We start from the raw sequence: 11273 nt of genomic DNA, 5'->3' as shown, positions 1-11273 counted from the left end.
TGCATAATGGACAGGCAATTGAAAGTCTCTGCCATACTAATTTATTGTTTCTGAATAATAAAGCTGAAAGACAGAGTGATTCTGAATGTTTAGAAAGTTATGTAGGCTAATATTAATGGATGAAACATTATTATAGAAGTCGTTGATTCTGATCATCAAATACCTGCAGCTCTCCACCTTCTAGGCATGTGACTGGATTGTATTCCTGGGGCCCTGCAGTTGGGCTGCACGTTTGGGTGAGCAGTGGTACCAGTTCTGGCAAAGGAGCTGAAAGGCCTTTGGATTCTGTGTCTTCTGTGCTCTCTCTCTGCAGGACCCAGTGGGCGGCAGCAAAGCCCCCTGCCAGCCAGCACAGATGTGCAAAATGGTGAAGAGCAATTCATTGCTGTTTTACGCCTCTAAGATTTGCTTTTATTTTTAATCTACTTGTTTGTTATTGAAGCATTAAGTTGCCTATATTCATTGATGTAATTGCACGTTAAACTCCTATTTATCTAGAATCAAAATGGTTAGAAGGGTCAAATAATTATTCAAGAAATATGATACTATTGTAATTTATAGTGCCCCCCCTTTGGTATATGTATTTTTTGTACTCTATTTTCAAGATCTTATTAATGTATACATAGTTAGTGCATAGTTTTACCAAATCAGAATAATTCTTCAACTAAAATAAATTATAGTAGCATTCCTTTTTACTGTGCTTACCTCTTATGTAAAGCTTTAAGTATGAGAAATGCCATTTATTTCTTTCAATAGTTGAAGCCACCAAAACCCTCTTTCAGATGTATTTGGAAATGTTAAAGAAAACACTCAGAAAGCAAAATCCTATTTCTCCTCTGGTAACAACAACAAAAAATGAGTTTTTGCATCAGTAAATTTAAAAGGAGAGAATTCTTTAACCCTCTGGATAATTTCATGAAACTTGACACATCTAAATTCCATGACCAGGGCTGAGAATTTGACTGTAAGCAAACAAAGATCTAACAAGTACCCCCTGCCGCCAAGCATGAATTCCTTCGGACAGGAGCAGACTGGTGCCGTCACAATGACATCAACGTATTGTAACCCTTCCTCGGTGTAGACAAAATAACCAATGGGTCTCTAAGATCCGCCCAAGCCAAAGCAATGAGTCACTCGTTCCTGCAGCCCCAGTGACTTCCTGAGAGACATCACACAATAGGATGACTTTGAATAGCATCTTTCAAACACATTGCCCCCAAGTTTAGAGCTAACAGTGGATGTTAGCCCTGATGTGAAATAAGCAAGTGAATCCAGGAGCCCCTGCAGGGAAGCCCCACTCTGTACCCTGCCTCATTTCTGGCCATCCACACACAGTGTCAGACAGAGCAGGGAGGCCCCTGGAGCCCCTCAGCACCACCCTCAGTGGTTGTGCTACATGGTGGACTGACTGTTTTAATCGCACCCTCATCTTTCAAAAAATCTGTTGATATGTTTCTCCAGCTTTTGCTATTCATTATATACTCTCACAGTGTTCCAAAATCTGAAGATGGAATGACATTTTGTTTTTACACCTTAAATGCCTCTTAAAGAGCTGGGAACAAACTAAAAAACCTGCAACTATTGGATTTTGGGCAGCCAAAAATGTCTTTCTGAGTTCACCGATTTATTTGCAATTCTTAATTAACAATAAAAATTTTACCATTTCCATAATGTTTTCTACTATAAAAGCTGTTTCACATTAATTTCACACCTCTGAGAGACAAGTAGGGCAAGGGATTTTTTTCCATTTTCTACAGCCTCTATACACACACACACACACACACACACACTGGTCCTGGGGACATAAAAAAAATCACTCAATCTCTCCAGACCTTATAAAGGGGAACAATAGTATCTGTTCTACCTCCTTCACTGGGCAGTTTTGAAGATCGGTGCTAAAATGGGAAAAGAATAAATGTATTTAGTAAATTCTTGTATCAATAAAAGGGCTATCAGTTGTAATACTCATGGCATATAAACTGACAGTTTTGTAGGTGTGGAAATAGAAGTGGAGGTGATGTGACTTACACTTGGCCACTCACGGATAACAGCATTAGCCATCTGATACCCAGTTCCCATCGCCCCACAGCAGCCCCCCAGAGGGGCACCCTTGTCACTGTACCTCGGATCCTGATATTAGAGTGTAAAAGTGCAGTTACTGAGTTGAGGCACTGAAGGCCCAGCCGGGTTAACCAGGGGAATGGACCCACAGGCTCACACTACAGGAAGGTCCTGTCCTTGGATTTGGAAGTGGTGAGATAAAACCTACAGCCCCCCCTGAGCCATTCAGATACAGTAGGTTTTGTAAAACCCGGGAATTCGTCAAGAGCAGGATAATGGAGTCAAGGACCCCTTGGCTTGCTCTTGTGGAGTGGGCTCTGAGAAGGTTTCAGTTATAAACAAATAGTTACCATGTGTGAAAGACTGAGTCATGTGCTCCAAAACCCGTCCTTCATCTTATTCCGCATTCCTGTGGGTGTGAGCCCATTTGTAAATAGGGCCCTTTGAAGATGTTTTATCAGTTAAGGTGTGGACTCATTTGCAAATAGAATCCTATAAAATCCTATTTAGGTTGGGCCTACCCTTAATCTGTATGTCTGGAGTCCTTCAGAAGCAGGAGAAGTTTGGATACAGTCAGTCAGTGAAGGTCATGGGAAGGAGCCAGAAGTCAGAGGAAATCAGAAGAGCAGACACAAGGAGAGAGAGAGAGAGCACCATGTGACAGATGCAGAGATGCAAGCCAAGGAGCCCCAAAGATTGCAGTGAGCCAGCACCATAATGCTACAGACCTCAGGGAGAAAGCACGGGCTTGCCAACACCTTCATTTTGGACTTTTAGCCTCTGGAACCATGAAAAAACAAATTCCTGTTGTTAAGCCAACTCCTGTGTGGTATTTGTCATAGCAGCCCTTGCAAACCAAGATGCAGTGAGTCACTTGAGCTTTCCAACAATGGTTGCCTCCAAGTTTACTTTCTATCTCTGGATTAATGAAATCACAGTGTGGGAAAAACCCACCAAAGTTGAAGGAAGATGAACATTCTTGTACCTTAAGAAAGCCTTTGATGGGGATAGATCCATGGAAGCCCCCAAATAATGTGTGTTAATGGTAAATTATTAAAGCAAAGGGGTGAAGGTAGGCATTTTCCATATGACTTTTATAAAGTTTCCTCGGTTGCAAGCAGTCCAGTTGTTAGGAGAGCTAAGTGTTAGCTGAAGCAAATGCTGTTCATCTGATCAATGCTTTTCCCAAGCTATCATATCTATCATATACTATGACAAGCCTATTTTGACCCCGGGGGGGCCCTGGTATCTACCTGTAATGTGGGCCATGCTTTCACCTTTAAGCCACAAGATAAGCTAATGTGAATTCCACTTTTCTTCCATCTCACAATCACAATTTTCAATGTGTTCACCAATGCACCCATATCCTTCTATTCAGTCTGGCAGAATAAGCATGTGGACAGAATCAGTCCTATTGGGCTTCACTGAAAGGAACTCAACTCTTCCCCATGTTAGCGGATGGTCTAATTGTATCTTCAGATGCCACACTTTTTGAAAATGGAGATAGTATTCCAGTTGCCCCTTTTTGCTAAAACATGCATTTTAATTTTCAAGATCGTGCGGACCTAAGGGTCTCCCAGTTCCTTTCAGGCAAAAATGAGATGTGCACAGCTGGTTGCCATCACTGAGTATTACTGTGTGCCAAACACTGTTCTGGATGCTTTGGTAAATTAACTTATTTAAGTTTATCCATCCAATGTGGTTTGTATCATTACATCCATTTTACCATGAGGAAACAGGTCAATTAACTTACCTGGGTCTTATACTGTTCTAGTTTGCTAAAGCTGCCATTAGGCAAAATACCAGAAATGGGTTTGCATTTATAAAGGGGATTCATTAGGTTACAAATTTACAGTTCTAAGGCCATTAAAGTGTCCCAACTAAGGCATCAACAAGAGGATACCTTCACTGTATATAAGCTGAAGGCATCCAGGACACCTCTGTCAGCTGGGATGGCACGTGGCTGGTGTCTGCTGTTCCTTTGCTCCCAGGTTCTGGTTTCAAAATGGCTTTCTCCAAAATTTCTCTGGACTTCAGTATCTCTTAGCTTCTCTCTCTCATCTGCTGTACATCCTTGCTTGTTCTCCCAGGGTGTTCCTCTCTAAGCACCTGGGAGTCCTCTCTTAGCTTCTCCACAGCAGATTCTGGGCCTTTATCTCTTAGCTTAGCATCTCCAAATGTCTTTCTGTCTGCATCTCCAAGCATTTGGGTCTGTATCAGCTCTTAGCTTCTCCCTGGGGCAACCTCTGGATTACATATCTTAGTTTCTCTCCAAAACATCTCTCTGAGATCCTTCTCTCTGTGAGCTCTCTTAAAGGACTCCAGTGATCTATTTAAAACCTACCCTGAATGGGTGGGGTCACACCTCATGGAAATGATCTAATCAAAATATCACCCACAGTTGGGTGAGTCACATCTCCAAGGAAACAACCTAATCAAAAGGTTCTACTCCTCAAGACTGGATTAAAAGATCACAGCTCTTTTGGGGTCCATAACAGTTTCAAACTGGCACACACACCAAATGGCAGAGCCTTTCCTTTAGGATAACCTGCTTCCTCTGAGCAAAGTTTCTCAGCAATGTTACTGGGCATCCCCTGTGCGAGGGGACTGCGGGTCAGGGCTTACTGGAGGGTTGATGTACCTCTGTTTGACAATCCTTCTTGTTTCCCCCAGGCCATCCCTAGATAGATGAGGGACCGGCCAACCGCCTCCCTGGAACATTTTCATCCACACTGAAGGGCATTAAAATGAATGACCAGAGTCTCCTAAGTGAAGGAATAAGCAATCCAAAAGGGAGAGCCTGGGACAGGCAGCAGCCCTCTGCCACTGTGCATGCTGAGCAGGGCAAGGGGCAGGAGCACTTCTGCCAAGCCTTGGTGGGGGGTGTCGGTTCTCCATCACATCAGCACATTCTCAGGGTGACCTTCAACTTGGGACTTAGTCACGACGGGGTCAGAACCACACAGTCCCCACAGACCCAATGTTTGGTAAACTGTGAACTAGCTGGATAGAAAACTGACTGAGCCTTGCAAATGTTCTACGTGTAGCATTTGATATTTTGATAATCAGAAAACAAAAGCAAGTATAACATTTTGAAAGAAAGGAAGGTGCCAGAAGGGAGCCTCCTCATCCTTCAGCAGGCTTTAAATGCTTTAAACAGGAACACAAATCAACCTCCCTGCTCTGGGGAGATGCGAGCAGGGTATCAATGGGGCAGTCGCTGGCACAGCCCTGGACCATTTTATGGTGGGTTGTGGTGCTCTTCTTTTCCATTTCTGGAGGACTGAGCCTCCAGCACATCATCCAGGAGCTTCTGGTTGCTTCTCTCTTCTGTCCTGGGAAAATAAGGCTGAGAGGACCTCATCCATCTTATGCCCAATGTAAAAAACTGAGACTTGAGGAGGCTGCCATAAGATGGTTATCTGAGCAGAGCATGCACTGTAATTCCTTCTGCTCCAAGCAGATGTTCTGGCATCACTACAGAGAGCTTCACAGCAGCAGACTCAAGCAGTAGCTAAAACGAGTTGCCTGAGATTCTCACACAGGAACCCAGGGATCCAAATCCTGCATAGTCTGTGCCTGTTGGGTGTCTGTGGCTAAATTGCCATCAATTCTGAAGATTTAAATGTCTAATCAGTTGTGTGAAGATATCCCTAAATCTTGGTGGGTACTCTGGGTAGGTAGAAATATGTGAAAGAAAGATAGAGATAGATATGGATAGATAGATAGATAGATAGATAGATAGATAGATAGATAGATAGATAGATAGAAAGAACATTGGAGGGAGAGAGGGATAGTGTTAAGCCTGATACTTAAAAAGTCTAAAAGATAAGCCCTGAAACCCAGAGGCACCAGGATCTCCAAGAACACCAACCACTTTCATTCCTCTACCCCATAAGGTCAACACCCCTTTCCATCACAAAGAAGTTAAAATGGTCATTGTCCAGATACCACTGAAGATTGAGAGAATGATCAAATGAGAAGGAGGTGTAACTGAGAAATTAGGATTTAACAAATGACTGTGAACTACTGACTAACTACATAGATACCTCTTTTTAGTGTCTACTGTTTTAGAATAGCCAGAAGTTGTTGAACTGTAATCAAGTAGTCCTGATCTTTGATAATAATTGTATAACTATATAGCAAAAGAAAAAAATATCAGTTGCCCTGTTGGTATGAATCTCCTTCCGGATGTGTTGTTCTGTTCCATTGTTCTATATCTCTATCTCTGTCAATACTACACTGTCTTAGTTAACCTACCTCTATTGTAAGTCTTAAAATTGGGAAGAATGCAATACTAGCAGTAAGGGGGAGAGATAAGGGTTATGGGATATTTGGGGTCTTCTTTTTTTGTTTCATTTCTTTTTCTGGAGTAATGCAAATATTCTAAAAATGATCATGGTGATGAATACACAAATGTGTGATGATATTGTGAACCACTGGTTCTATGCTTTGGATGGATTGTATGGTGTGTGAATATATCTCAATAAAATTCTGTTAAAAAAAAGTCTGAGAAGTCAGGGATGTATCTGTTGGCTCATAATGGTATCCCCAACCCCTGGGAGGGTGATTGCTCATAGGAGGTGCTCAATACATATTTGTTAACTTAATGAATAACAAAATGACCCAAGAGTATGTTGATACACTAAGGAACTCATAGAACAAAAGTAATAATTCATAGCAAAAAGCATAACATATTTACTGCTCTGAATTCCTGGATTTGGGGTGGGGAGAGCTTGGGATTGAGAGAAGCCCGCTTACCTGCGCAGCGGTTCTGGGATGATAACCCCTGTGTCGTCATGTGCTGCGCACTGTCCACTCCAGAACTGGCCCAATCCACTGCCAGTGCTCAACTTTAGCCAGATAACACTCCTCTGTGAGCATCGGGGCTCAAGGTAAACTACACTCCAAAAAGGTAGTCTTCCTACTTCAGACACTTGGCTATTTCACGTTTTCCTTTTCTTTCCCAATTGCTCCACCAGAGAGAGGTGCTCATTACCAGCAGGTAGCGTTCAACCCAGGGTGCCAGACCAGGTGAGGAGCTCCCCCCTTATCATCAGTCCTTTGAAGAAATAAGCTCAACTACATGGCAGCTTTCAGAGGATCAGGAGGGTGGACCCAGGAGCTTTCATTTCTGCTTTAATCGATTTGAGAATCAAAAGCATCTCATCTGCCAGGCCACAAGAGGACAGCAGTGGTTTGATATCTAGGTTGCTGGTGAGCGGCTCTGTTTGGCTTTCCCCCTAAGGATCAGAATCAATGTGTTACTTGCTTGAATTAAGGTCTCGAAACATTATCCCATTCCAGGATTCTAATTTGAAGAGATCTTTACTTGTGAACGTGCTAGAAAAATCCCAGGATGACTTCAGCGTTCCAAGCTGAAACTGTATTGTGTTTTCCATTCTTCCAGAATATTCTGATGTCATCATCATCTCTATTTTCACAGATTCTCTCTGAGAAAATATGTGAAATGGTTTACTGAAATTTGTTGATTTAAAGAGGAAAACGGAAGCAAGTCCTATTGTGCTTCATGGCTTACCTGTTCAAAATCAAGTTAAAGAAAATACTTAACAGTTTGCTCAGTATTGCAGAGGTGTTTTTCCCATATCTTACATTGACATGTACGATAAATATATATCATGAATAAACAAGTGAATGAATAAAATAATGTAGAATCTGCTCATTTAAGTGTCAAACTTCTGTTCCTACTGTTCATTTCCTAAATACCCATCAGTGATTACCTCAGCTTCCTGTAACAAGTCATCCACAGTTTCTTAATTGCCGTCTCAGGGGTACCTCTTCCAGATCAACTCTTTTATTAGGTTATATATAATTTAAAAGTTCTTTATTATTCATCTTTTATAGACCCAAGACACGGTTCATGCTTATTAGTCAGCATTTTAGCATAGGTTGTTCTTTATTTCTGCTCTTTTTATGCTCTGTTATCTCCCTGGACGTGATTTTGATGGAATTCAATGAAACAAAATTACAGGACATAACTATATCATGTTAGTTTCATTGTCTTTAGGCCATTCTTCTTCATGTTCACTCTTGAAATGACAAAGTACTATGTTTAATTTAAAACTGTCCATTCGTCCTTACAGAAACAAGCCCCCTTGGACACGTCCAGCCAGCGCCGCCATCTCTATGGTTGTAACGTGACCATCTACTGATAGCGGGAGGCATCTCAGAGATGTAGGCACACCACACCTAATACACAGGTATTGTTAATGTTGCTTTTCTTTACATCCTTTGTGAGATATCCGGAAACATACTGTGGAACATCTGAGAGAAGTTTTGAAGCTGCTAAAGCTTTTCCTGCTTCAATTATTTAGAAAAATAATTCTATGAAGCAAGGAGGTTGAAGAGTGACCCAATTCCTTCCAGCTCTAGTCTCCATAGCAATGCTGTGCTACAACTGAGTAACGGGGCCTCTTAAGGAGACAGCACTGCAGTCAGGTGAGGGTCAGCTCAGTTGCAGATGGCTCTGCTTTGTGTGCCTGCTCCCTGAAACCCCTCTGGACACATCCTGCTGCCCTGGCAGGCCACTCTGCTAGCCCTGCCCCCACAGGCTTTGGCCTGCTCTGAGCGCCTCAGACAAGCCCCCACCCTTCCAGGGAGGCTTAAGGTCATGGTTGTGACATGACACAGGGTTTCAGAGACAGAAATAACTTGTAAAACAAAGGTATTCTTCAAAGCTGTAATTAAGCTTCTTTCTTGCCAAGTTTTCTTTGTGGTATAGTTAGAGATGAACACTCATAGCAAGAAACACATTATGTTACTATGTACTGAGGAGTAGAAATTTACCAGTTTTGGTGTCTTTTCTCTTTTTCCTTCAAATTACTGAGATAAAAAACAACACACACAATGCTTCTAAGGTATTATGGAAAAAGTACTAGGTCAAAATTAAAATCCTGTGTTCTTTGCCTCTAATGTGAATAAATTCTTTAACCTTCTATAAATCTTTAACTTCTAGTACCACAGTTTCTGTATCTGTTAAATGGGGATAATGGGTACCCTACGTACCACATGAGGTTATGGTAAGGATAAAGTAGAAAAGGCTTAACTACAAAGCCTTATATAAATACTATTAAAATTTTTTAAAAATTTATTTCCCTCACCAGTACTCCTCATTTCCCAGGTTTGTGAATTTTATACATATTTTCCCAGAGCCTACAGCATGCCAGAATTCACTCTGCCCATTCTTGTCAATAATCAGCTCCAGTTTCTGCCATTCCCCTTTTATTTTCTCCAAAAAATACTTGTGTGTCTACTGTGTTTACCATGTGTCAAGAACTCTGGGAGCGCACCAACATAATGCATGCCACTGACACCACAATTACTGCGTCAGTCTACTAACTGGCATCCCTTCTTGAGATCTCTGTCACTTCTTGAGATATTCTCTGTTTGCTTCCTCTGGTTCATCCCATACACTGGTGCAAAAGAAGAGCGGTTACAAACATAGCCTTTGGGGTTGTTTTATTATCATCAGTTTTGCACCATGTTTTGACACTTTCTATTTTGGATCTCTTAAATTATTTAATTATGTCCACAGCTAGAGTTTTGAGTAATGCAATCCATGACTGCCTTTGTTTTGAGGGCAGGGACCACTTTCTTAAAGAACGAACACAACATTAAAAAAAAAAAACCCGATAAGCAATGACATGCCAGGTACTTTCACAAAATTTATCTCCCACAGTGGCTATCACAGGACTTTGAAATAAGACAACAAATACTCATTTGTTTGAAGAACTCAACCTTCCATTTTAGCCATTTGATCTCCTGACTACTGAATAAGGCATGATCAATGACAACTCCTGGTCTGGACGTATGTTCCTCTCCATGCCTGGAATCCTTTGACAGCTCTCTCTCTTTTTCTACTCCTCCACCCCAAAGCTCCAAAGTCTGCCCATCCTTCAGGGCTAGTCCAAGTTTAAGAAGGTAAAAAAACCAAGAACTCTGGTAGCTGCTGGAGAGTGCCTGTCAAATCAAGGAGACAGACTGGCAAGGGAAAATCACTCTCTTCCCCATCGGTGCTAAATGATAATGTTAATTATTATGCTACAAGGGCACACAAGGGCATGTAACACAGACTGGTGAGAAAATGTGAGAGACCCGAGAGGGTGATCAAGCAGGGTTTTGTGGAAGAGATGAAGCTTCAGCTGACTCTTAAAGACAGAGAGAATTATCCATGTTAAAAGGAGGGACAAATACATGCAGGTAGTGGAAGAGCATGTTTAAAGATCGCCTAACAAGGGAGCAGGGAGGGAAAGTCTAGGAGGGTCTAGGATCAAGCCTTTAGGAACACCAACATTTGACGACTACATCAAAGATAATAAACTTGCAAAAGAAGCAGAGGAATAGAAGGCAGAGGGGGAAGAAAACAAAATAAATTAAAACAACCAGAATTACAATATGGCAGAAACCAAGGGAAGAGAGAGTTTAATGAAGATTTTATTTATTTATTTTTTAACAGATTTTATTTATTTATTTTTTCACAAGATCAAGAAAATGATGACTAGGATTAGTGGCTGTAAATTGTACATACCTGAGAGGGATTGTTTAATCAGATTACTTTCCTTTTAACTTTCAACAGAGATTAGACTTTAGGGAGACGGTTTTGATGGAAGATTTAGGGCAGAATATTTTGGAATATGGGGGATTTGTGATAAATAATACATTTGTATAAGGATCCCAGAAGGGTTTGTAGGGGAACCTAGGAGATGAACTCAGGAAGGTGAGGTGGTAGAAAGACACAGAGTCAGATTTGTTCCTCTCAAAATACAGTTTGGGGCTCCTCCTCTCAGGATCCCATCAGCCTGTAGATATACAAGAAGATTAATCATGGGCCTGATGGTACAAGTGAGAAATACTTAAATTATACACTTTAAAAAGAATTTTTTAATCTTAGACATGGCATTTTACATTGACGGCTAAAAGAAATTAACTGCAGACCCAATTTTTAATTAAATACTTCTATTGTTATTCACATCAGCCAGGCTATAATTTACATTGTTTCTATACAGTGTATTGCCATGAGATTTGTTATGGTTGGTTAAGGCAGGTATGAGAGGAAGTATTTTCTGTAGTTACCTGGAATGGGCAGACTTTGTGTTTGTGTATGTGTGTGTTCCAGTGTGTGTGTGTATGTGTATGTTTGCATATATATGAATATGTGTGATGTATGTGTATTGTATGCATGCGAAGGTGTG

The sequence above is a fragment of the Choloepus didactylus genome, chromosome 7, assembly GCF_015220235.1.
Source record: "Choloepus didactylus isolate mChoDid1 chromosome 7, mChoDid1.pri, whole genome shotgun sequence".
In the NCBI taxonomy this organism is placed as follows: Eukaryota; Metazoa; Chordata; class Mammalia; order Pilosa; family Megalonychidae; genus Choloepus; species Choloepus didactylus.
Note: the sequence above shows the minus strand (reverse complement) of the source record.